Below are 27887 nucleotides of genomic sequence, written 5' to 3'. Positions count from 1 at the left end.
ATTCAGTGCATGTTGCCTTTACCTGTGATTGCTGGATTACAATTCTTCCTCCAGCAGAGATGGCACATTTCCTTTCCCCAGCAGCAGCAGAGAGGGATAAGGGCACACCTCTAAAGTGCCTTGAGAAGCAGGCTGTTCTTATGCAGACAAAGATGGCACAAGCATGTTAAAGCATCCATGTTTTTCTACATTAGCTGTGATTCCAGATTTAGTGTGATGTGTTGAGAAATCAATGCTAGTAGAGTTAGGGTTAGATTTCTCTTTCTTGATAATTACTTGTGAATTAAGTTGCCTTCTTTTACTTCTTTGTTATATTATATTTCATCAAGCAATTACCAAATTATGTGTGTATGAAGATCACAAAAAACATGAGAAACAAGATGTAGGCACTCTGCCAGGTCAAAACTCTTATCTAGGGAAAAACCCAGTCAAAATCTCTTCCTTCAATAGTTTTATTGAGATAATCCAAGACTCTTCAACCTAGACACAGACCTCCTCCAACCGCCAAGTCAGCCTCACCTTCCAGCAACTTCGACCTAGATCTTTGACCTTGCAGGAGCGTGAGGCCCAATTTATTAATTTAGCCAAAAGAACTGGAATTGTTCCTTAAATTGTACCAATCCAGACTGTAAAAATTTGAAACTAAATTTAAATAGAATACAGAAGAAAATCTGGAATCAGTTGAAGGGTTTTGGACTGTGGTTGTTCCCGCTACAGCGATTACCAAACCGCCTTTTTACCTCCCAGCCTATCTGGGTTCTACCTGTACGGTCCCCAGATCCAGAAGACAAATCTTCTGGCCCCCGTGCCCAAAATTCCAAGAATAATCAGGCTCAATGTCTCACTCTATTAGAAATTCTAGTCCCATCTCTGCAAGATTCACCCCAAAATCTCCTCCCTATTTCACAGTATTCTTTCTAACTCAAAAAATGAGTGTTGTTATGGTCTTCTCCCTTCCCTTATATCCTGAAACCCACTGTCACCCTATCTTTGTGTTGTCGATCTCCTGCCTGCACCGTTTTCCCATACTTCTCGTTGTCATCTTCCATCTTCTCGACCCTCCTTTTCCCTTTTGGATAGAGGCGGTGGCTCATATATATAGTTTAAGATTTTGGCAATATTTTATAAATTTTAATTTCCAATGTAATTAAATTGATTTAATTATAGATTTGACACAAAGTGTTTTATTTTAATATTTAAATAAATAATTTTATTTACTTTAATAAAATATAACTTATTTAAATTTAATACTTTTTATTTACAAAGATTAATCATATATATATATTTTAATTTAAAAAGATTAATCATATAGAGTGGTACACATATCAAGGTCTCACTCGATATGTTTATTATATTCTGGTGAGTTAGGACTTTATTTCAATAATCGATTCATCAACCTAAACTTAGACTTTTCCCAATATTAGCCAGTATTTATACTAGTGGAATATATGTGATTCATGCAAATGTAGCTATCATATAGATGCCCAGTATACATGCTAATATTCACATTATGTTTGTAATTATAGGTGGGTCACTACAAGTAGCAACACTTCAACCCAGCAAATCCAGAATTTCGACCTTCCAGCAGCAAAATCTTCGACCCAACACTTTCAGAATTTTGACCCTTCCAGCAATAAAACTTCGATCCAGCAATTGACCCAGTAACTTCACATAAGAGAGAGAAAGAGATAGCCCAAAACCTTCGACCTTGATCCTTCCAGCACTTCTTCTTCTCTTCTTGGAATTTCGCACTTTTTCTGCCTCCTTCACTTGGATATTGAACTTGTGAGAGAGATGCCTCCAAATGAATTCAAACTGCTTGTATATATAGGCTTTAGGTGAGGTCGAATTGCCCAGTTTGAGGCCAACTTGATCTCTTTGAGGCCGACTTGGTGTGGAGGTGTCAAATACCTTATTTGACTCAATAATAAACCTTTTTACATGATTCAAAAGCCCAAGAAGGGTCTCATAAAATGTACAATGACTCTAATGACTCAATATAAATCCTAGGAGTCCACAATGGGGACTTTGACTAATAAAAGATGACCCAAGCATGAAACCCATGCTTTAATAAGTCATTGTAGCAATGATAAAAAAAATAGAATCATTCTTTTGATAAGTACATTAAATAATGACTCATACATTTATGAAGACCGAACCTAGTTACACTCTTCAACACTCCCTCTCAACTAGGTAGGTATTCACAATAACATATACAAGTACAAGGAAGATCTCAGAACATATGAACTATGAAGAGTTTAGGTACCGCAATGCCATGGACTAGATTCCTAACCAGGGCAATCTATTTGGGTGGGACTAAGATGGACTAAAGCTTTCAGCCTCTCTAGGTACCATCAGGCTCACTTGCTAACCATCAACTCAAGGATCCAAGTGCATATCTGAGATCAGAGCTCTATGACCAACGCCACCCTCCCTACTTAGAGATCTAGACATCAACACAAAGTATCGGCCTGATGTCCTCCCAGGCAAGTGTCTCACACACAAAGCCTCAACAAATCTCTTCCAAATTTTTATCATCATCAACAAGATCAGCAATATCTACTAAACCAAGCATGTTTCTGAGATATTCAAATTTCTTATTAGGAAGAGACTTTGTTAGTATATCAGTTACCTGATCATCGATCGAGACATACTATAGCTTCACGATCCCATCCTACACCAAGTTCCTAATGTAGTGGAACTTATTTTTGATATGCATAGTCCTAGCAAGAAACTCAGGATCTTTAGACATCTTGATGCAACTTTGATTATCACAGTTTATCATAGTAGGACCCAAAGGCTTCTCGAACAAATTTGTCAGCAGCTTCCTCAACCATATAGCCTCCTTTCCTACTTCACATGTAGCCACATACTCTGCTTCAACACTACTCAAAGCAACGGTATCTTGCTTTCTATTAATCCATGAGATCATGGCAAATCCCAAACTAAAGCATCCACCTATAGTGCTTCTTCCATCGGTCTCACTACCAACCCAATCAAAACCTGTGAAGCCAATCAGCTTGACTTCCTTGCTATTGTACTTTAAGCAGTGATGTATAGTGCCACGAAGATATCTCAATATATTCTTGGCAATTATCCAGTGATCATGACAAGGCTCCAACTGAAACTGACTAAGAATATTCACAGCAAAACAAATATCTGACCTAGTATTTACTAGATACATCAGAGAACCCACCAACTTACGATAGGAGGTAGGATCTATGAGACTTGATCAGAGCTCCTCAACTTCTTGAGATTGGTGATCATAGGAGTAGTCATGGGCTTGGAATCCATAATCCCAAATTTCTACAACAACTTTATGATATACTTTCCTTGCCCCAGAAATATCTGTTGGAATTTCTAAGTCTAACTGTTAGAAATCCTTCGTGTACTTTCTGATTTATTTCTTCCTACTTGTTATGTTAATTAACAGGTTATTTACCATGTAAATACTGAAAATAAATACAAGTACAGTCTCAACACATACAGATCATCAACTGAAAGAAAAGCAAGTACACAAGTGACACCATTATTTTTGGACTAATGTCCCCGGAAAAACCCAATGCGGGAAAACCGATGCAACTATCTAAGGGTTCTATTATTAAGCAGTTTCAGAATACAATCTGGGTACTAGAAATGGCTCACCCAACAGAGAATGCCCTCGACAGTAGTACCTCTCAGTCGGAGACAGATACAGCCCCAATCTGCCCCATGAAATCTCCCAGCGTTAGCCTCTCGGGCCCAGCGTCAACCTAGCGTCAGCCTCTTTGGCCCAGCGTCAGCCTCTCGGGGCTCAGCGTCAGCCTCTGGAGCCTTTGTGTCTCCCACGCTGGCCCTCCTCAAGCTTTGCGCAGCTCCTGGCTGCCTCTGCGTGGCCTCTGGCTGCTTCTGCGTGACCTCTGGCTGGCTCTGCATCAACCCTCTCCCGGCTTCTACGCTGATGCTCCCGGTACTATCTCTGCCTCTCTGCTACTGCATTCACTGCCCCTCATCTACAACTCTGATCACTCCTTCGATTTCCTTAGCAAACCCTGCCCCAGAAAATCGCATTCTTGATCAACTCGGTGTGTTCTCCAAGTGACCCTCAAGCCTCCTCTTATACTTTTCTCGTTGACAATTCAACGGCCGAGATTAAGTCCTTAATCAACCGCTAAGATTAGATCTAGCTTGATCCATGACTTTTGGACCATTCTAACTCAGTTTTATATTAATTCACATTAATATTTTATTTTCCCTAAGTTTAGACTTAGGAACTCCATTAAAAATATTAATTATTTTAATATCTCCCAAACTAATTAGATTCTGCCCAAACCATTTCTGGGTATTGGAGATCTCATGTGCTTTAGCCTCTCCACCAATTTTCATGGCTGGAGCACATCCGAACAATATCTCCCCAAGCTTCTACCATACTTCCAGACCTAGGTAAGAGTGCATCAGTCCCAGACTCTTGATCTCAAATTCAGCTGCCAGCATCTTCTTTCATTATTGTATCCTTCACTCCACACCTATAATGAATAGATCATCCACATATAATAGAATAATGATTGGCTCATTATCCACAACCTTGACGTAGAGATTTGGATCAACAATACTTTTCACGAAGCCAATTCTTAGAAGATATGCATCCATTCTTGCATACCATGACCTAGCAGCTTGCTTCAAACCATATAGGGCCTTCTTGAGTTTACAAACGTTAACCAAATATCTAATGGTAGTATACCTTGCAATGGGTGCAAAGGTTTCTTCATAATCTATGCCTTCCTTTTGAGAGAAACCCCTTAGAACAAATCTAACTTTGTATATGTCTATACTTCCATTAACAGTGTGCTTAATCTTGTAGATCCATTTTGGAGGTGATAACCGATTTGTCACTAGGTCTAGGATAGATTTCCCAAACTCTATTCTTCATGATGGATTGATATTCTTCCTGAATTGCCTTCTTCCATACTTATTGATGAGCAACTTCTTCAAGTGTAGATGGTTCAGCTTCAATCAGTTTTGTCATATATGCAACATATCTAGAATATCTTTTCGGCCTTTTGCTTTCTCTAAAGGTTCCTTTCGCAGCTCCATGTCCTTCAGCATCTTCAAGAGTAGCTTTTAACCAATTTGGCCTCTTCCTTATGTTCGGTATGATCACAGGTTGAATAGGCTCACTTGGTCCTTCTTCTTCTTCTTGAATTGTAGAGGGATTGTCGTGGTGTACTTCTTCTTCTTCGAATATTGGTGTATCTTCGTCATCAGAATCAATAGGGATATCTTTGGGGCTTTTGTACGCGTGATTTTCATCAAATATAACCAAGGTGGAAAAAGTCGAAGTCGGGATTAAATCGACAAGGGTCCAAAAATTTAAAAAGTCGTTAAAGTCGGGAGGTTTTTGAAAAAGTCGTTAGAGTCAGGAGGTTTTTGAAAAAGTCAGCAAAATTAAAAAAATACAAAAATCCCAAATTTTTCAAAAAAAAAAAAAAAACGTTAAAGAAACTATGTCATTCACGAATTTTTTGGAAAAAGTCCCGATTTAATCTCGACTTTTTCAACCAGGAAAAAATCGGCAACAAATAGGTTGATTTAATCAGCCAGCCAAAAAAATCACATTTTGGGGATTTTTTCCCGACTTTTTCCACACTAAATATAATGTCCTTGTTTACTTCAATATGTCTTCCTTCCTTGATGTAGATCCTATATGCTTTTGAGGAGAGACTATAGCCAACGAAGATCCCTTTGATGCTTGTAGAATCCAGCTTCTTTTGTTTGTCCTTTGGAACGTAGATATAGGCAGGACTCCCAAAGATTCGGAAATGGTCCACACTTAGCTTCTTCCATGTGAATGCTTTCTCAGGTGTCATATTCTCAAGAATTCTGTGAGGACTTCTATTTTGAATATATACTGATGTCATTGCAGCTTCTCCCCATAGAAATTTTAGTAAGTTTTGATCAAGGAGCATTGTTTGTATACCTTCTTCAATTGTCCTATTCTTTCTTTCGACCACTCCATTTTGTTCGGGATAATAGGGAACAATGTGCTCCCTCTTAACTCTTGCTTCTTTACAGTATGCAATCAATTCTTTAGAAGTGTATTCCCCACCACTGTCAGATCTCAAAGACTTTATTTTTCTTTGCGTTAGGGTTTCCACTTCAGATCTAAACTCCTTGAATTGCTCAAATACTTCATCCTTTTTCTTGAGAAGGTAGAGTTATGTCTTTCTAGAGTGATCATCAATGAATGTTACATGGTAAAGATGACCTCCAAGTGATTTGTCAGACATAGGCCCACGCACATCATAATGAATGAGGTCTAATATTTCTTTAGACCTTGCTTCACTATTTGTAAATGGTTTTCTTGTATGTTTACCCAAAGAACATCCCTCGCAAACTCCTTCACGATCTTTTTTGATATTGGCGATGCCATGAACCAGTTGATTAAGAGTGGGAATGACCTTGTAGTGTAGATAACCATATCTTCTATGTCATAGCTCAATGGGATTGATTTCCATATGAACTAGAGCTTGAGGAGATGGTGTTATGACTCTATATAAGCTTCCTTCACGAACTCCAATAACCCTAGCTTTATCAATACTTGAATCTTTTCCCCAAACCAAAACCTTTCCATCAACAAAAGCAACTCTATCCCCTTTATCTTCTAATCAAGAAATTGAAAGCAAATTCTTTTTCAAACCTGGAACATATAGTATATTGTTGAAATGTAGATTGGCTCCATTCTTCGGTTTTAAAGATGTTGATCCCAGGCCTTTAACAACATAGCTTTTGTTGTCTCCCAATTCCACTGCATGAGAAGATGGTTCCTTTGATAGAGTGTGAAGTTGTTTACTCTCCCCTGTCATATGCCGTGATGCTCCATTGTCAATAATCCATGCATTATCATTAAGTGAACTTGTAAGTGCAGCCAAAAACCCTTGACTTTTGACCTTGTTGAATAAGTAGTAGAAGATCTTCTTGATCTTCTTCTTCTCACTCTTATTCTATATTGTACTCAAATTCCGCAAGCCTTACAGGGATGTTGTAAAGTGATGCTAGTGTGATGAATTGAGTCATGTAATAAACCAAGGTAACTTGGAACATTGTCATCAAGTGAGTTTACTCTGGGAGGTTTTCTTTACTTGGTTAATTATTAGTACTTTCTAGCGCTTAATAATTAATCGAGTTTTTTCCTCCAAGCAATAACCCCAAAGTCGGAGTGCGGCATGATGGCAAGGCCTTAGGTGATTCTTAGTGTCTAGAGTCATTGTTTATTACCATACTAGATCACTCATAAAATTTCACGGAATTTGATTTGGTCTAAGGGTCAGTTTTTAAATTTTTAAAATTTCCCACAAGACAGAAATTTTAATACATTTTGATTGTAAATTGTAATAAGTATAGTATAGAGAAGTTGTATGGTGTATGTGTGCTCAAAATTACACCTCTCCTTGTCAAATTTCTACTAAGACATAGTTTGAAGAGTAAAAAATAAGTTATGGACCCTCAAAACCTATTTTTCTTAAGTTTTGTGGAAAATGTGGCAAATTGAGGTAGCAATTATATAAATTGGAGAAAATAAATATCCACACATGCTAAATGATGTGGAAACGAAATGGAAAATCATCAAGGAGTTAAAGTAAAGTTCAAAGGTGATGTGGACTCCATGATTTGAGAAAAACACATGAGCTCCAAGGAAATCGAATTCTTTTGGAGACCATGAGTTCCACAAGGCAAATCGCATTTTTAAGGGGATAGTTCGGGTTTGAAGGAGATGACTATAATGACCAAAAGTCATATACGCAGCGGAAATTTTTAAAATACTTCAAAGACGTAAATGTCCATTGTAAGACATGTAGCTGTATATTGAATATTGTCTATTAAATTCATGTAAGATGTTATCACTCAAAACTTTTCCTTAGAAGTTTTGGAAGAAGGGAAGGCTTCGAGGTAACCACAAACCAACTTTTAAGCATAGGCTCTAGCTAGCCTATGGCTCAGAGAGGGCTCTCTCTATATAATTTAGCTATGTTTGCTTAGATATTAGGCTAGTTCTAGAGTTCAGGGGGGTTTTTGATTTGTATGAAGATCTGGTGGTGGAATCCTTAAAACAGGCTGATAGGTTGATGCCTTTAGGCCATTGGGCAATGGAGTCAAAGAAGGGGCAGCAAAGCTGGAGTTAAATCACTAAAGGGAATGTTCAAGGGGCAAGATAGCAGAGTGAAGTACAAATCCTTGGACTAAATGGTGAGATGAGTCTTAACGGAGGTGAGAGGGCAATCAAGAATCCTCAGACCGAGGCTAAGATGGGGGAACAGCAATGAATCATGAGTAAAGGGCAATTAAGAATCCTTTACTATAGACCAGAGGAGAAACTACAAAAGCTAAGGAGCAGTTAAGAATTCCCTAGCTAAGATAGTTTAAGAGAAAACATTAAGAATGCATAACAGTAAGACAGAGTGCAGTCAAGCAAATTCTGAAATAATATTCAAGTTAGACATTCAGACTTCTGAAACATTTAAGATTTTGAAACAACTTTAAGAGAGGTAAAACAACACAAGAGAATTACTCATTTGTACTCCGCTTTACACATGAATCCCTTGAAATATCTAATCTTTATTCATCAATCCAGCATGCTGGCCCAATCAATGATACAAAAGCTTTTACAGTCTTTGAACAAAATTCTATTGAAAGTATAAGAATCCACCCTACATACTTCGATTTGTGAAGTATTTATACAAAATGCTTTTACAAAATATCCCAAACTAACTTGGGAATTAATCTAGGAAATTCAACATATCTTCTCGCAGGAAGATAGTGACAGCTATTGAACTGTTTTCTTGCTGTCCCTTTTATTGTGGTTTAGCTAGAAGTTTATGGTTGCTATGCTCTGTGCTGGCCAAAGGCTGTTGTCTTTTATACTAATACTCTTTGACACGGATACTCTTTGACCCTGTAACCACTTGACTCTGATGCTCTTTTACCTTGTTGACTGTGTGTTTGACCTTTAACTGTGTTCTGCTATAGTAAGTCAGTCAACTTTTCCCATTCTTGATCTGTTGGTAACCGGATACTCAGCATTCTCCGGTAAGTTTCATCTGCCTTAGTGTATTTGGCAAATGAAGGCTTATTTACAAACAAATGTTTTACCTCATGCTGGAGGTAAAATAGATTTTCAAAGGCACTGTAGAGTACCTTTCCTATTGGCATTCCTGAAACTTGTGAAGTAGCCACTTGTTGTCTTGCTACATCCTTGAGTTTGTTGTTGTAATCTCCTTGTTCCATAAGTTTATCATGAATAACTAAGGGATTAGATAATCCCTTTTCTTTTAGCTTATCAAACTTAGCCATGAACCTGTCAACGACTACTTGCATTTCCTTGCTCTTTTCCTCTAACTTTTGCATAAGGTCCCTCTTGGTGAGGACTTTCTTTACCTCTAAAATAGTAGCAGTCCTGTCTTCAATTTCCAGTTCCTGTAATTGGTACTTGTTCTTTGAATTTAAGAACTGGATGAGCCTGGTAGCCTCTCTAGGCCTGTTGCCTAATTCTATCTTCACTTTCTCAATAGCCTCTGTTATTAATGCTATGAGATCAATCTGCTCGAATATGACCTGTATGGATGGCCAAATATCATTGACAGAGTCAATGATATTGGCCCACAATTTTTCCTTGGCTTCTCCAAGAGGCTCCTTTAGTGTCAAGTCTCTTTCCATTGACTTGAGCTTTTCCTTTATCCTGGCAGCCTTTTGTTCCTCCTCTTTCTGCATAATCTTGGCAAGCTTACAATCTGTTTCTAAGCTTGCCACCTGTTCCTTTAGCTTGTTTATCTCGTTTGTCTGAATAGACATTTCTTCCATGGCATGAACAAGCTTGGTTGCTTCATCTGTTGCTGTACCTGCTGTTGTTGTGGAAGCTGCTGATGTAGATGTTGCAGTGGTGATGGGCAAGGCAGTGCCTATAGGAGTTTTTGGAGCCAATGTAGCTACCAATGTAGATGGTACTGCAGTAGTCACTGTAGGGATTACAGTTGCTGGTGTAGTCCCAACTTCACCTTGCTTCCATTGGATTAAGGCATCCAATTCCTTTGCTATGCTCCTCAACTGATCATTCAGCTTGAGGACTAAATCCATTAAGTCCTCATGCTGAGTTTGAGACTGTAATACCTCCTATGTTTGTGGATGATCCAAGGAAGGTATCTTTAGTTGCTTCTTCAGTGAAGCAATGTCCTTGTTCTTCTGTTTTATTAACTCCTATGTTGCTTTGATATCTTTGGGATCATGTCCCATCTCTATGATCAAGTCTTCCAAAGACTTGATTTTGTTATCCTTGGCTTGTGAAGAAGCCTGTTTGAGCTGACACTGAGCTGAGATGTTGTTCAGGGAACTTTGTAGTTGATGAACAGCTATGGACTTCCCTGTCAGGGTGGAGTAGATCATTTCTCCAGCCTGCTTGTGAGACTCTATTTGGTCCACAAGGTGAATATCCCTGGCCAACACCTCAAAATCAACTTTCTTGTAGTCAGTGGGTGTCCTTGGTTGCTGCACAATTGGTTGAATGAAGGACACCTGCATCTTCCCCTCTTTGATGTCAAAGGCTGACATCAAGTCCTTTTTTAGGGCTTTGCATATGGTACATTGCTCCTACACATAAAGAAGTGTGTCCTTGTCCATTGAAGAGGTACCTTTACGTAGCCTTTGATTCATATCACCTTGAGCCATTTAACTTAGAATATCCTCTAGGTGAAGACTGCAAAGGCCCCCATGTGGTGTAATTCGACTAAAGAGCAGAAGGGTCACTGAGGTGATAATGGCAATCCACCTAAATGTTGCAACAAGGTCTGGCCTTTGCCTTGTTAGGCCTCTCATAAGACCTGCTAGATTTTGAGGCAATAGTTACAAGCTTCAATATATGTATTAATTACCCCTTAAAAATGTATCACTTCATTGCTCCCTAAACTTGGGACATTCAAAGTTCCTTTTATTACGTAGATCATGATATGCCACGAACTAGGTGAAATATAGAGTTTAGCAAGGATGTGACATTTGATGAAGATGCAGCTCTTGGAAAGGCAAGAGACACTCCTCTTCCTCTTGATAATGTTGATAGTCAAGATGATGCATTTAAGATACAAGAAAATACTAAGCTGAAAATTGATCCTGTTGATGAACTAATGGAGATGGATCTTTTGGATCCTCCTCTATGTGATCCTCTTGCTAAAAGGAGACCTTTACGGCCTCATTACACCCTTCAAGATGTTGATAAACATATTGCTCCTAGAGGAACCTTCAGAGAAAGTAAGAAACCATGTCAATTCCAAGGTTATGTTGTGGCCATGAGCAACATTATTCAAATTGAACCATGCACTTTTGAAGAAGTTGTGAAGGCTCAAGTGTGGAAAGATGCAATTGTTGAAGAACATGAGTCCATCATTCATAATGATGTATGGGAAGTGGTTCCAAGACCACAAGGTAAATTCGTTGTGTCTTCTAACTGGTCGTATAAAATTAAACATGGTGTTGATGGCAATATTGAAAAATATAAAGCTAGATTTGTGGCCAAAGGATTCTCTTAGAAAGAGGGAATAGACTACGATGAAATCTCTACACTTGTTGCCTGTTATACAACCATTTGATCTATTGTGGCTCTCGCTGCTAGCCAAGGATGGTCCCTTCACCAAATGGATGTGAAGACTTCTTTTCTGCATGGCGTCTTCAAGGAAGAAGCATTTGTGGAGCAACCTCAAGGCTTTGAAGTACATGACAGGAAAACTCATGTGTAAATCAAAGAAAGCCCTCTATGGTTTGAAGCGAGCTCTAAGAGCTTGGTATGCCTGCATTGATAGCTTCTTGATGAAGCTTGGCTTTACTAGAAGTAATGTTGATCTAAATTTTTACTTCAAGACAGCCCAAGGTATGCCTTTGATTTTGGTATTATATGTTGATGATTTATTTCTAGCCAGTAGTGAACCTCTTATCCTCTAGTGTAAGAGGGAGTTAGCTTCTAAATTTGAAATGAAAGATCTTCATTTGATGCACTACTTTATGCGTTTTACAGTATGGAAAAAACCTGGTGAGATTTTCCTTTCTCAAGGAAAATATGTTGTCAAGCTGCTAGAAAGATTTGGTATGAAGGAATGTAAATCCATGAATACTCCAATGGATATGAACTTCAAAAAGTTGTGTGGTGAAGCAGCAAGCCCTGATTTATCAAATCCTTTATCGACAATTGATTGGGCAATAATGTTCTTAGTGAACACTAGACCGAACATATGGTTTGCAGTAAATACTCAGAGCCAATATATGATGCACACTGGATTGCTACAAAGCATGTGCTGAGATACCTGCAAGGAACCACCAATCTTGGATTGAAATATACTGTCGAAGATGTAAGACTACTTGGGTACTCTGATGTTGATTGGGTTGGTAACTCTACTGACAAAAAAAGCACATCTAGGTGTTGTTACAACTTAGGATCTACCATGATATCTTGGATGAGCAAGAAGCAAAAGTTTGTAGCCCTCAACACGGTTGAATTTGAGTACATTGATGCTAACATGGCTAGCTATGAGGCAGTATCGTTGAGGAAGCTCTTTAGAGAGTTGTTTGAGCATGTTCTAGACACAGCAGTAATTTACTGTGGCAATAAGAGTGGGATTCGACTTGTAGAAAATCTTGTGTTCCATGCCAAGACCAAGCATATTGGGATCAAATATCACTATATCTGGGATATGGTGCAGAGAGGAGCAGGAAGACTCCATCATATAGCGACTAATGACCAAATCACTAACATTCTTACCAAGCCATTACCGAAAGGGAGGTTCCTGGTATTCAGGGAGCAACTTGGACTGACATATGTGACCTTTCCTAAAGAGGGTAGTCATGGGTGATGAACCTTGGTTGTGCGAGATCCTTGTCATGTGTTGACAAGTGGATCCCCCCAAGTAGAGATGAGACTTGGTTGTGCGAGATCCTTGTCATGTGTTGACAAGTGGATTCCCCCAAGCAGAAATGAGACTTGGTTGTGTGAGATCCTTGTCAAGTGAGTTACCCCCCAGCAAAGATGTGACTTGCTTCTGCGAGATCCTTAACAAGTGGGTTATCCCCCCAAGCAGAGATGTGGCTTGGTTGTGTGAGATCCTTAACAAGTGGGTTACCCCCCCATAGCAAAGATGAGACTTGGTTGTGTGAGATCCTTATCAAGTGGGTTATCCCCCCAAGCAAAGATGTGACTTGGTTGTGTGAGATCCTTGACAACTGAGTTAACCCCCCAAGCAGAGATGAGACCTGGTTGTGTGCGATCCTTGTTAAGTGGGTTATCCCCTCAAGCAGAGATGAGACTTGGTTGTGCGAGATCCTTGTCATATGTTGGCAAGTGGCAACCCCCCCAAGTGCATATAGGGCAATGGATGAATCTCCCCTATGATGATTCTTCTTCATTAGATTGTAACACCATTGTTCCAAAGCAGAGATTATAGAGATCCTTGTGTCAAAAAGAAATTCCTCCCTAGTTGAGAGGGAGTATTGAAAATCAGCAGCTAAGGGATGAATTTCCTTGAATAAAATTTCATTTCTAACTATTCTAGAGTGACTTTCTAAATATAGAAATTCATGTCTATCATTGCAACCATGACTTTCCAAAATTAGCAAGTCACCTTGCTTCAATTGGTAATCATGTATAGATGATGGAAAATCACTTCACTTATCCTTAATCAATCTAAATTGTTTAATTTTTTAATTTCATCATCAATATTATTATTATTATTACTACACTTGTGATACTATAATATTATCTAAAGAAGAATTACATGTCACCTCTCCTACTTGGCAATGAATCATGCCACTTCACATCTCACTCCTTGATGGAAAATTGAACTCTATCATTCAATGATACAATCCTCTCTCTCTCTCTCTTAAAGGATTCATTCCTCTCTCTCTTTAATGCTTTTACGCACCTCTTACACTCTCTTACACACTTTAATGACTCGTCATAAAAACATTACTCTCACGCCTCTTTAATGCATATTTTACACTTCTCTTTAATGGCTCGAATTACTAAGGCATGTGTTCTCCTTTTTACGGCACAAGACGCTAAGGCATGCATACTCCCTCTTGATAACATGAGTTACTAAGGCAAGTGTACCTCCTTTATGGCATAAGTGTTGAGAATTCAATAGGGCAATGATTATGATTAACTCTCTTTACTTGATAACTGCTTGTGATGTTCTTTTACTTATTAGCTTTGTTACTTATTATTATATTTGTGAATCATCAAACAACTACCAAAACAAGAAGAACAAGAACACAGAATATAAGTTGCAAGCTAGGGCCAAAACCTCTCCACTTGAGAGGAAAACCCGCAAAACTCCTCTTCCTTATAGATTCTTCAATTGACGAATTCCAAGACCTTAAGACCGATTTCAAAAGCCCAAGACCAAGACCAATACTCTTTGGATGATGTGCTAACCCTAATCCTGCCAAACCCAGTCAAATCTCTTCCAGTAGCACTTCTTCGACCTCCAGCTACAGGGATTTCGGCCTCCACTGCAGATCTGAAATTTCGCCCCCCCTAGTAGTTGCTACTGCCACACATGTGAGCTTTGATCTGACTTCTGAGCCCTCCTTTGACCTTCGCTTGACTTTTCTTCACTTCAGGAGCATGAGGATTACCCTTGGTGACCTTCGCTTGACCTACTTGTCTCCTTTTCTCCAAGATCAAACTTGAAGATAGAAACCCTAGGTCTTGTTGCAGAAACCCTAGTTCTCCTTAGCATGTGTGAGAGAAAATAGCCCAAACAAAAGATCCTCTTCTTCCTTCGTTGCCTTCTCCTTCCTCTTCCTTCGCTAGAATGAGTGGTGAGTGAATGTGCTTCAAGTAGAACGAGTCCTCTTCTATTTATAAGCTTCTTCAAGGGTGGACATGGCTCTTCCTTTAGGATGACTTGCCAACAACCAGGCTGACTTGGTCTTGGAGGGTATCTGGACACTTTTTAAGACAAAAATAATTTTCTTTGCAAATTACAATGTGCCCGATGGGGTCTTCAACTTATGACAATGACTCTTGATTTCTTGACCTAGGACAAACCCTAGAAGCACTCAATGGGTGCTTGACCTATAAAATAAAAGACCTTGAGCATGAAACCCATGCTCCAAAATAATAATAATAATTTTTCTTTCATTTTATAATTTACAAGAATCAAAAATACATTTCATACTTATGAAGACTAAACCTAGTTACACATTTTTCAACAATAAGTTACACTCCTATTTTGGGATATGTAACTTCTCCTCAATGTTAATTTTCTTTAGGGCTATATTGTTCTTTGCTTAAGATAATTGCATTACATCATTTATACATTGAATTCACCCCACAACATTATACCATCATTATATCATATGCAATTGTGTAGAAAGAACAACATCAGCGGTAATGCAACAGAACAGTAAAAGAAACATCAGAAGAAAAGCATGCACACAAGGAGACAACAGACATTGGTCGGCAACCAGGGCAAAACCCCACAAAGGGAGAAAACCCGGAATCAATTCTTCTTCTTCTATTAGATTTCATCAATTGCTCAGCTGAGAGGTACAAGATACAAATATCATCAAGTTTCTAAGAGCCTATACATAACTTGTTCACAACTTAGATTGTGAACAAGTTCCATCACCAGTATTATCACCAATAACTAGTTATTAGGGTTGCAACTTGCAACATACAAATACCATTACTGTTTCTGGACTGTAACGATGTTATACAGTCATAGAGCCGAGACCAATACTATTATAGTGCCAAGATCAATATTGCTCATACATAACACTGTATTGTGTGAGATCATGAGCATAAATAACATTTTGTTGTGAGAGACCATGCATAATATTGAATTGTAGCATGATCATAAATAACACTGAGTTGTGTGTGATCATACATAATATTGAGATTCCATACATGTTGAGATGTCATACATATTTAATAAGACTGATGATACTAATGATGTCATAGTTATAGTGATGAAGTGTGATCCCACTGATAGAGGATCGATGCCATACGTACATTTGTGATGCCAAAGATGCCATACATATACTGAAATGCATAGACTGCACTGAGACTGACATATACTACAAAGTTGAGGCTAACATGTGTTAGAAAATTAGAAAGGCAGAAAGATTTTCTTATATAGATAATTACTTGTGATTCTTTTATCTTTATGTTCTTCTTTATCTTTTAGTTCATCAAGCAATTACCAAAACAATAACACAAGGGCAACAGATGTAGGTGGACAGCCAAGGCAAAACCCCTATCTAGGGGAAAACCCAGTCAACAATTCTTCCTTCAATAGTTTCTCAAGATAATCCAAGACTCAAGACCCAGACAGAGATTCCCTCCACAGAGATTCGATCTCTCTTGATACACCTCGGAATTGAGTGAAATTTATCCCAAAATTTTGATTTTGAGCCCTTCTATTTTCCTCTAGAAACTCGCACTTCTTTCTAGCTCCTTTTCCAACCCTTAAACAATTTCGCATTTTTCCAGCTTCTAGCTTCAGAGATCGAACTATGTGTGAGAGAATGAGATGCTCCAAATGAATTTGAAATCCTTGTATTTATAGCCCTTCTCTGAAGTCGAATTACTTGTCTTGAGGCCAACTTGATCTTTTTGAGGCCGACTTGGTGTGGAGGAGACTAAATTCATTTTTGACTCAAAAATAATTATTTCTACATGATCCGAAAGCCCAAGAAGGGTCTCTTTAAATGTACAATGACTCTGATGGCTCAAAATAAATCCTAGAAGTCCTCAATGGGAACTTTGACCTAAAACATGATGACCCAAGCATGAAACCCATGCTTTAATAAGTCATAATAATAAAAATAAAAACATTTTTCTTCGTTCTTTTGATAAGTACATCTCAAATATATTTATGAAGACCGAACCTAGTTACAAATTTCAACATGTACACCAGTGCCATAGAACAATATATGCAATAGTGTCGAGACTAGTCCATACACCAGAGCCGAGACCCATCTATATACATAATACTTGAGACCATCCATACATTGAGAAACTGAAACAATGCAAAGCCGAGATTAAATACAAAGAGGATCAATAATTGTGCGATGCCAAGACTATAGATAAAGTGAACCATATATCAGGGAATGCCATATTACAAAGGTGCCATAATATATATACCAATAGGGACTATGTGCATCGACTGTGCTAAGATCAACAAAGTTGAGACGTATATAACAGTGTTGAGACAGGGACATACATATGCAATAACAGTATGCATAAACAATGTTCAGACATATACCAACCATAACGCAAAGACAATTCATCGTAGAATCCAAGAAAATCCATCGCAAAGATACTTTGTGAATTCATCCACTATGCCGAGGCTAGGCCACAGGATCATACTTAAAAACTGAGATCATGTAGCCATATCAAGAGCGAAATCCCTGAGCCATTATAGTTATGTCAAGAGCAGAACTCGTGTACCATTACAGTTGTCCAAAATGGAGAGCGAAGGTTATATGGAACCCATCCAAAAATTTCAAAGAGAACTATGCCTTTTCAAGGTGTGATTGGAGATGAACCCAATTGGGTATTTATAGTCATCTCTACAAATGAATAGTCGCGTCTATTTGAACAAGTCGACCTAAGCATGCTTGGAGGGAATTTTTCCAATTTCAAATTTTGACTAATGAATTTGACTTCTCTTTCAGAGGATTCCTTTTTATATGAATTTGATTACTCAAATTAAATGGTCTTCTTGGGGCTTAGTGTTTCTAGGAGAAATTTCTCCCTTAGTTGCTGTTGACCCTGCTGCCTACACCTACCTACAGGTCAGTGAGAAAAGCCTTCAACCCCACAAGGTGTGGTTGGTGGTAGGGAACTCAGAGAAGGGGCTGTCACACTAATCCCAACTCTCTCCGTTTGAGCTATCTCCTAGGTTAGCTAAGGGGGGTGGTCCCTAATGGAAAGTTAAGTTTTAAAAAAAAACAAAGATGTGAGTTTCTAGGAGAATTGTTAGAACTAAATAGATTATTTATTTAAGATTTATAAGCAAGCCTGATATGAGCAATAACCATAAACACATAAGATAAGCATGAGATACATAAACAACCAGTGCCTTCAAAGTATTGCTCTTTAAGAAATGAAATTTTTTATTTTATTTTTGCTTAGAATGAAGTCAAACGCTTTCAAATGAAAGCCCAAATAACCTTGGACTTGGGTTTCCCAACGGAAAAGGGTTACTTAGCTTATGCTTTAGCTTTCTTCTTTAAATTTGAATTTGCCTCCAGGAACGCCTGTAGGAAAGCAAGCAAAAGAGTTAGCCTGCAAAAAAAACAATTACGGCCTCAAATGCTAGATAAAACCAATATACACACAAATGAAAGAAGAAAATATGGGATAATTTTTCAAGATAGAAAATAAGCAAAGGGCTCAGGAAACCCCCTCTTAAATAAATCTTTTGATGTCTTGTGAGATTGTTGGCTTGAACAACTTGTGGGACCTTTGATATCCTTGGAGGTGACTATTCCAACCGAAGAAGTCCTCACACTCCAATAGAGTTGGCAACCTATACTTTGAACACAAAAATGCCTGCAAACCAATTGTTAGCGCAAAAGAGACTTGGCATATAGAGACCAAGTTGAGCTTGTCATTCAACCGAAAATGACAAGCTACAACAAGAGCACAAAATATACCAAGCCCAAAGGAGATTTGAGATAGCTGCAAATCTCTCCTCCCTAGACAATAATGCCTTCAGGCAAATGCACAAAAAAACAACTAGATAGCAATGTATAATCGAATGAATAATAACATCAAATGACACAGGTATACCTCATCAACCAAAGAATGCACCACAAGAGAAGCTAGTAACCCCAAAGACTTTTATTTATTTATATAAAAGTTGAGTACAAAATCCAGCAGAGTCTCCGCAAGCCCAACAGCTCATTCTATCCCTCACAAATGAGAGCTCAAGACTCATATAAATAAGAAAATGGGAGATGATCCCAAGGAAAATTCCAATGACAAGTGGAGATGGATTGACAATCCCAATGTAGAAAATCAAATTACAAGTGGCAAGCTGACTGGCTGTAGGCAGAAAACTTGATTCCTTGGCTGTCCATCGTATATCCTCAAATCTGCTGTGTGTTTGGCTGCCTCTAAACTGCTGTTGACACCTCAAACAGCCAAGCCAACCAACTGCTGTGTATGCTGTTATGAAGATTGTATTGACTGTTGTTAACTGTGCGTATAGGCTGCCTCTAAACTGATTTGCGTAGGAGCTGAAGTAGCTAGCTTTATACACGTGGATGGATGGGCGTAGAATAGTGGTGACACACTCCATAACTTATGCGTTGACTGAACCTTCCAATCTGCTTCACAAATCTGCGTATATAACTTTGACAGCTGCATTAAAAATTTGATTGGGACAGCGTGTAATCTGATTTGGCATATGAGTATTTGCTGTAGGTAACTGGCAATGTTGAGCTGTTTGGTACATGTGTACAGTTCGGTGGAGATATGTCCTTGATTTCATGCATTTAAATGATCTTTCCAAATCTGCGTTGAGATGCCTTGCTGTAGCGTTGATCTTTGACCGCCAACATGCACATAATTTGCCCATACGTGGACCTGTCTCCTTGATTCCCAGCGTAAATATCCTCTTAAAATTCTGCCTATAATTGCTGCGTTGAAGCTGAACTGAACTGCTATTGGCTGATTTGCGTGGAGCTGGAGTGGCTGCGTTGACACTTTGACTGGCGTGAATATTCCTTTGCTGTAGCTGTACGTGGAGATATCTTTTATCATGTGCCTTTTATCAAACTAATGTGTAGGCTATAGTTATGTGGGGTCCCTCCAAGTTTAATTAACTTTTTCACCTTAGACTTTAATTAACATTTGATTTAAATTAAATCACAGTCACTTCATACATTTGCTTGTACGTACTTCTCATGAGCTCATTGTGGGCCCCTTTGACTTTGACTTGAAACTTTTGACTTGAGCCTGTTGTACCTTATGAGGTGGGTCCCACACGCTCGCCACATCACCCTTGACTCTCCACATAATTTCCATGTCAAAATTTGACTTATTTTGACTTTGGAAAAATTTATAAATTTTTCCAATTATTCATTTTTTTGAATTTTTCTTCATTTTTGCTATTGTCACTTGAAAAATCGGCTTTTGAGGGACTCTAAGTCATTTTTTTGACCCCCAAAGTGGGTTCTAGGATAATGTTGGGCCTCTGAGGATGAATTTCGAGTAGTCATACGCCACAGACATTTCCTAAGGCTACTTATTTACATCATTACATAGAAAATAATTAAAAAATCTCGTTTTGCGGGAAATTTTTTAATTATTAAAAAATCCTACCTAGACCTAGCCAAATTCCACGAAATTCTTTGTGTGATCTAGTATGGTAATATACATCGACTCTAAACACTAAGATGTGTCAGGGGCTCAATCTTCAAACCGTCACCCCAGCTTTGGGGTAAAACATGAGTGAAAAAATCCAAAAAATTATCCGCCTCTGAAAAAGAAGGGATAATTAACCGGATAAAAAAAACACTCCAAGGTGTACTCGTTTGTTGATCGAGTCCCAACATCCTAGGCCTGTTACAAATTCAAAACTCATCATTACTAGTATCACTTATTACAATTCCCCGTAGGGTGTGGAATCTGGGTACAAGAAAGATGATGAGAAGATAGAAGTAGAGTTAAAAAACTCTGTTGACTGATGATATCTGATGGTACAAGTGTCTTCTGGATCATCCTTGGGCATGGAGTCTTCACATAATCATCAGGTGCCACTCCAGTGGTCAACAGTTGCCCCTAAATTTCAACACTCAAGGCATGGGAGTTACTCCTTCAATAATTCGACATCCTTGCTCTTCCTACATATTTGTGCCTCTCATCCTCTCTACTACTCACTTGTGCAGTGTAAAGGAGAGTACGAACTTGAGAAAGAAAGAACTAGAGAGACTAGAGAAGAATTGAGAGAGAGAGAGAGAGAGAGTCTTGAACAGTAAGAGCAGAACTTGGTGAGACAAAGTAATTCAGTGTTTGCATCAGCTAATGTTATCAGAGATCTTCTTCAAATTTGGGTGAGCTTCTTCTTTCTCTCATCATATTATGGATCTCTGTTGAACATTTGATTTCTTATAAAAGAAGAATTTGGTTGGGTTTTCCCCTTGTGGGTTTTTCCTTGGTCATTGGACCTAAACTCATTGTGTCTTATTGAGTTACTGGTTGTCTTCTATTGTGTAGATGGTTTATGTTCTATCTACAATTGCTTAACTAATATTGCAGATTAAAGAAGTTATTGCATCAAGTAATTGTTACAGCATAGAACTTCAGAATTTCAACACTTGCTTCAAGCCATATAGAACCTTCTTCAATCTGCAGATGTGTGTCTTCCTATTATGGACTTCAAACCCTTGAGGTTGTTCAATGTAAACCTCTTCATCAATGATCCCATTCAGAAAAGTTGTTTTAACATCCATTTGATGAATGTTCCATCCCATAGTGTTAGCCAAAGAGACAAGTGATTTGATAGTTGTATATATTGTTATAGGAGCAAACGTTTCTTCATAATTGATGCCTTCCTTTTGTGAAAAGCCTCTTGCCACAAATCTTGCTTTATACTTGTCAATGCTTTTGTCCATAGCATGCTTTATCTTATATATCCATTTGGAAGTGACAATAGATTTGTCACATGGTCTAGGAACAATTACCCACACATCATTCTTCATAATTGACTAGTATTCTCCCTACATTACATTCCTCCACTCTTGGTGTTTAGCTGCATCTTCATAAAAGGAGGGTTCAACTTCAATGAGCTTAGTCATATAAGCTGCATAACGAGAATACCTTTTTGGTCTTTTACTTTCTCTAAAGATTCATTTTGCTTCAGCACGTCCCTCTACCTCTTGTAGAGTTGTCCTCAACCAAGTAGGTCTCTTACAAGTTTCTAGAATAATAACATGTTGCACAGGTTCACTAGGTCCTTCAACATCTTTTTGAATTGATGTAGGATCTTGAACATTGTCATATTTTAGAGATTTCTTCAATCATGAGTATCTCTTATTCATCAGATTCAACTGGAATATCTTTGGATCTCTTGTAAGATATATTTTCATCAAAAATAACATCCCTTCTTACTTCAATACAACGATCCTCTTTAATGTAGATTTTGTATGCCTTTGATGAAGCAATATAACCAACAAAGATGCCATTTGTATTGGCAAGATCCAACTTTTTCCTCTTATCTTTTGGAATGTGTATGTAAACTAGACATACAAATGTTCGAAGATGATCCACACTAGGCTTCCTTCCTGTAAATGCTTCTTTTGGAGTCATTATTGAGAATCTTACGAGGACTTCAATTCTGCAAGTAGACAATTGTTACTGACACTTCTCCCCATAAGAATTGAGGGAGATCTTGATCATGTAGCATGGCTCTTACACATTCTTCAATTTTTCTATTCTTCCTTTCAGCTACACCAACAAAGATGCCTTTTGTATTGGCAGGATCCAACTTTTTCCTATTATCTTTTGGAATGTGTATGTAAACTGGACATACAAATATTCGAAGATGATCCACACTAGGCTTCCTTCTTGTAAATGTTTCTTTTGGAGTCATATTTTTGATAATCTTAGGAGGACTTCAATTCTGCAAGTAAACAGTTATTATCGACACTTCTCCCCATAAGAATTGAGGAAGATCTTGATCATGTAGCATGGCTCTTACACATTCTTCAATTGTTCTATTCTTCCTTTCAGCTACACCATTCTGTTCAAGATTATAAGGAACAATTAGCTCCCTCTTAATCCCTGCTTCCTTGCAAAATGGTATAAGCCCTTTGGAGGCATATTCCCACCATTATCAGACCTTAGAGTCTTGATCTTCCTTTAATTCAGGGATGTCAATGACCATTTGATTTAGAGATGGCAATATCTTGTAGTGAAGTTGTCCATACCTTCTATGACATAGTTCAGAAGGGCTAACATCTAAGTGTATTAGGGCTTGAGGGAGAGGTGTAAAAAATCTATATAAAGTCCTCTCAATAATCCCAATTATCTTAGCATGTTCAATACTAGAGCCTTTCCCGAAACCAAAACTTTGCCATCAACAAAAGCAATCCTATTACCTTTATCTTCTAGACAAGAAATAGAAAGTAAATTTTTCTTCAAACCTGGAACATATAATATGTTGTTGAAGTGAATACTTCCACCGACCTCTAGCTTCAATGGAGTAGACCCAATTACTTTCACTAGATAGCTCTTCTTGTCTCCAAGTTCAACTGAATGAGAGGAGATTCCTTTTGACAAAGTTTGGAGTTAACTGCATTCTCTTGTCATATGTTTGGAAGCACCATTGTCAATAGCCCATGCATTATCATCCTTGAATGTGACAGATAGAGCAAAGAAGAAACTTCCAACCATCACTTATTTTGCTAGCTTGGAGATGTTCTTCAAGATGTATTCTTTGATAGTTACAACGAGGCTCCAAAGAAGCTTGAAACCCTTCTTCATAAACCTTGCCATTGGAAGAAAGTGCCAACTAACATATAATCTTCAATCTCCTTCTTGCACCTTACCTCTAATACCATGTTGGAAAATCAGGGTTCTTGTACATTATAGTTGACTTTCCTTACTTTATAATTACTTGTGATGTTAGTTGGCCTTTTATTATTTTTTATTTATTTTCATCAAGCAATTACCAAAATCAATGATCACAAAGAGACAAAGTACACAAGATGTAGGCTCCAAGACAAGGCAAAACCCTTCAAAGGGGAAAACCCAGAGAGAATACTTCTTATAGAATCAATTCAAAATGAGACTTCCAAGACCCAAAGACCAAAGCCAAAAATCCTCCCAAGCACCAAGTCAGCCCCTCAACAAGATCTTCTTCAAGCAAGATGAAATCTTCCAAAGTCAACAAAGATCAAACCTCCTTCAAGTCTGCTCCAAATAGGTCTCGCCCTCCACTTCTGATCTGCAATTTTCAGCCCTGCAATTAGCCCAAAAGCCCTAGATTTTGCACATGTGAACAGAAATAGGTCTTCTTTCGCCCTTCCTTTGCTAGGTATTTCTCCTTGTTTTCTTACCCTTTGCACTTGTTATTCTTCTTCTTTAATTGCAAATCAAACTTCTTGTGTGTGTGTACCAAATGATTCAATGTCCTTATTTATAGCCTTTTTTGAGAGGTTGAATAGGCTTCCTTTGGGCCAACTTGTCCTTGTTAGGACCGACTTGGTCTTGGAGGACAAATTAGCTTTATAGACTCGAAAACAATTATTTTATTTGGTTACAATGAGTCCAAATCGGACTATAATACATGACACAAATTCTTCATTGACCTAGAAAACCCTAGAAGCACGAAGAACATGCTTTGACCTAGACTTGAGCATGAAAACAATGCTTTGATAAATAAATAAATAAATTCACTTTTATATACAAAATGTACAATTTACAAAGGTCATTATGAAGACAGAATCTAGTTACATTCTCCAACATTTAGCACCTATTTCCCTCCCAAATCCAGGGAAATCCAATTGGCTCTGTCAAGCATGTGACTTGACTAAACAAATCAGCAATTAGTAGAAGCTTTAAAAGAAAGTCAACTTAGAGACGAGATCTTCTAAAATGTTAGATCGAAAAGTGCAAGTAAAGCTTAGTGGTCAAGTCAAAATGTTAATAAAGCATTCTCCTAATGTATTGAATAGAAAAGCACAGGGAGGTCCCAGCGTGCAATCTAGGATGCATGTAGCAGATCGAGATATACTATGGTTGCAGCATGGCTTTGGAATTTTCATATCTAACTTATTTGATACTTACCAGGCCCCAAGAGTATTGCAATTGGAGCGAAATAGCCTGAGATTTCTACTACAGTACTTCTGTGATATCACTGTTGATAAAGATTACTAGACTGTTGATTGGCGTTTGCGGCAAGTGCCTTCATAAATGTTGAAGTATACGAAAGAAGATAGATACTCATTATCGTCTGTATATCCATGACATAATGCAGCAGAGATTGAAGTCCATGCCATTGGAGGGCAGGGAAGGTCCACTTTTTGAGGCTTATGAATGAAGCCATGATATATCCTTGCAGCTGTATGAAAAAGAGCCCTTGACAAAAGCGCCTTATTTATATGTCTATGGACTGCAGGAAGAAAACCTCAGTCAAGAGCAGTTTTCTATTGTCGTTGGCTTATATGAATGGAGGGATAACATAGCTCGTGTGGAAGATGAAAACATTGGCTATATATTTCCAAACAAAGTATTGCTACAAATTGTTAAGAGGATCCCTCGTACCACAGATGACTTGCATGTATTTGTCAATGGCAGGCATCCTTTTGTTAAGGGGAACCCTGCTGCTGTACTTGATGTTATAAAACAAGTCAGGGAAATGAGAAATAAGGCAGTTGAAATTTCTCCAAACCCACTGAAACAAGTTTCTAGGAAGGGAGCAAATGGACTAAAAGAGATATCAGACACTTACAACCAACCTTTGCTGGCATCAGTCGACATTGCAGATGCAGTGAATGCCAAGAATGTTTCGTATGTTGAGGGGTTGGATGCAAAAGTTGAGTCTCCATGTGAGAATTCATCACAACTGGAAGTGACAGTAGGTGCACTTTCTAGTAGTAATAAAGCTCAGGGTACAAGAGAGGTTCTGAATGAGGGAATAGATTCAGTTTCTATCAAATCTGATAATCATGAAAATATGTCTAGTGAACAAACAGGGAATCTTATTGAACAGAAACAGGAAGAGTTCATAGAATCCTCAAGTTCAGTTGTTGATACCTTTGTTGTTGGAACAACTCCAATCAAGAAGGCTAGTCTGGCTTCTACTGTAATTGGTCAAGCCTCTAAATCATTGCTTTTCAGTAAGAAATGTGAATTTGTAAATGGCAGTCAGGCAAATCGTAAATGAAACTAAAGGTAATTTGGTTTGTCAACCACTGTAAGAGCAATTCCAACAACCTTTGTCAATGGAAGGTTGCTCTTCTGAGAGACTTGCAGTCATAAACATAGAGAATAAAATGGAAGCTTCAAAACAAGAAACTAATTCACAATTGATTAAGCCTGCAAAGCTTTCTAATTCTAGGAAATTGGTTCAGATTGGTGCAAGCACATCTGGTTGTAAGTTCTTGGAGCACAATTGTGCGGCCCTAGAGGAAGCTCCAGAGATTAGATATAAAGTTGGTCCCATAAATGGACTACAGGCGTAGAAAAGGCCAACTGAAGGATTGGCAGCTATACTGGGCCCCTTAGGATCAAGACAAAGGAGCGAAATGAGTTCTAAAGTGTATGATACTAAGCAGAATACTACAAAAAACAAAATGGAGAAAATTAAGGCATCGGTAGCCCTTCCATTTCAGTCACTTTTGGGAACTCGAGAAATGGTTTCCATTCAGCACTCTCTAAATTCAAAGGAAGTTCTCACTAATGAAGAATCGCAAGTAGAGGTTGGCAACGTTGTGGGACAACAGCACCAACAGTTCGGGCAACAACAGAAGTTATCATTGCTTGAGGACGAGCAATGTCGGGAAGAGGGGACTATAACGTTCCCGGGAAATTAATTGCCTACAGAACAAAATAACCTATCAATCCCCATAGGCTATAGTCCTCCATAAAGGGGAGAAACCCCAAAATTCCCACTGTTAGGCAAGTTTTGGGGCAGCTAAGTGAAGAACACCCAAAGTTGTGGCTTGGAGTAAAGTTTACTCAATTAATTAAGAAGAAGAGACCCCTCTAGGAAATCTATAAATATAAGATGGTTGAATTCATTATGGATGATAAATTGTGGATCAATTCAATTGTTTCTTAAGCATTAGCTCTGAGGGTTAAGGCCCCTTTTTCTCTTTTGTCAATTTCGGTGGTGAAAGATTCCACCCTAGCTGACAACCTCTTATTATTCCTCTCTGTTATAGGCAAAGATTCTATCTAAGGCAGCTCATTCTTGAAGACTAAACTCTGTTCTAGGCAGCGAATTCTTGGGAACCAAACTTTGTTCTGGCAGCGAATACTGTGAAAGTTAAATGCTGTTTGGATAGCTCATTCTGTGGGATCGGTCTTGTTATAAAGCATCTGAAAAAACACAGTATGGACTGGATTGATTCATTATTCTGTGATTGGTTGGGATCATTGTTCTAAGATTGACGTCAAAAGTATCGGATTCCTCCACCTACACTGAAGTTTTGCATTGCAAAGTATTAATCTCATGAGATAGACGTAATCTGGATAGAATCAGGTTCTAGAACAAAAACAAGACTGCAGCTGACGTTACATTGGTTAGGGTTTCCTTGTAATTGAATCTCTGCAGCTTTGCACATCAGGAATGGGACCTCGACCCCTCTGTGGCTATTACGGCTTCTGAGTTGCGTTGCGGTTTTATTGATCTAATACAGAGATGGACTTTCAAGCTGGAATCTCGCCATCCAAGAGATTGTGGTGAATGGACATTAGCCTATGAATCCGGCAGTGAAAATTGAAAAATCTCTCACAGGCTCAACCCCTGTAGTTGACAGTAACAAAAAGGAAGGAAATTACAGTTCTGTAGCGGTGACTCCCGAGAAAGGAAGAACTAAGGAATAGATTCAAACTTATAGTAAATTGCTGCAGAATGTTGTAACACCCATCCTCCATCAGCGGCTCCTCAGATCCTTTTCCGCAAAGTTGATCACGTCTGGTGAAGAAGATTTGTAGCAAGGAAACTGAGACTTTAGTAAAATAAATCCACAAGTTTATTTCGAGTTTGTGATCACTTGTTAGGGCAGTCGAATTTATATAATTCAGATTTGTAGTTTTTGTATGAATTCGTAATTAAACTTAGATTATGTGCGTAGTAGCTGAATTGGGGTCACGTACTCTTAATTTGCATTTTTGGGGTTGAATTACGTTGAAT

The 27887-nt window shown here is 38.3% G+C and overlaps 1 protein-coding gene across 4 annotated transcripts in view; it reads right to left on the bottom strand.

Moving 5' to 3' along the window:
- Positions 1 to 27887, bottom strand: part of MAD1 (mitotic checkpoint family protein) — a 285271-nt gene that overhangs the window by 208310 nt on the left and 49074 nt on the right. The gene's annotated exons all lie outside the window — the stretch shown is intronic.

Source organism: Pinus tabuliformis, chromosome 7, assembly GCF_031772625.1.
Source record: "Pinus tabuliformis cultivar Carrire ecotype Pingquan chromosome 7, CPIR1, whole genome shotgun sequence".
Lineage (NCBI taxonomy): Eukaryota > Viridiplantae > Streptophyta > Pinopsida > Pinales > Pinaceae > Pinus > Pinus tabuliformis.
This window is presented reverse-complemented; position numbering and strand designations above follow the sequence as displayed.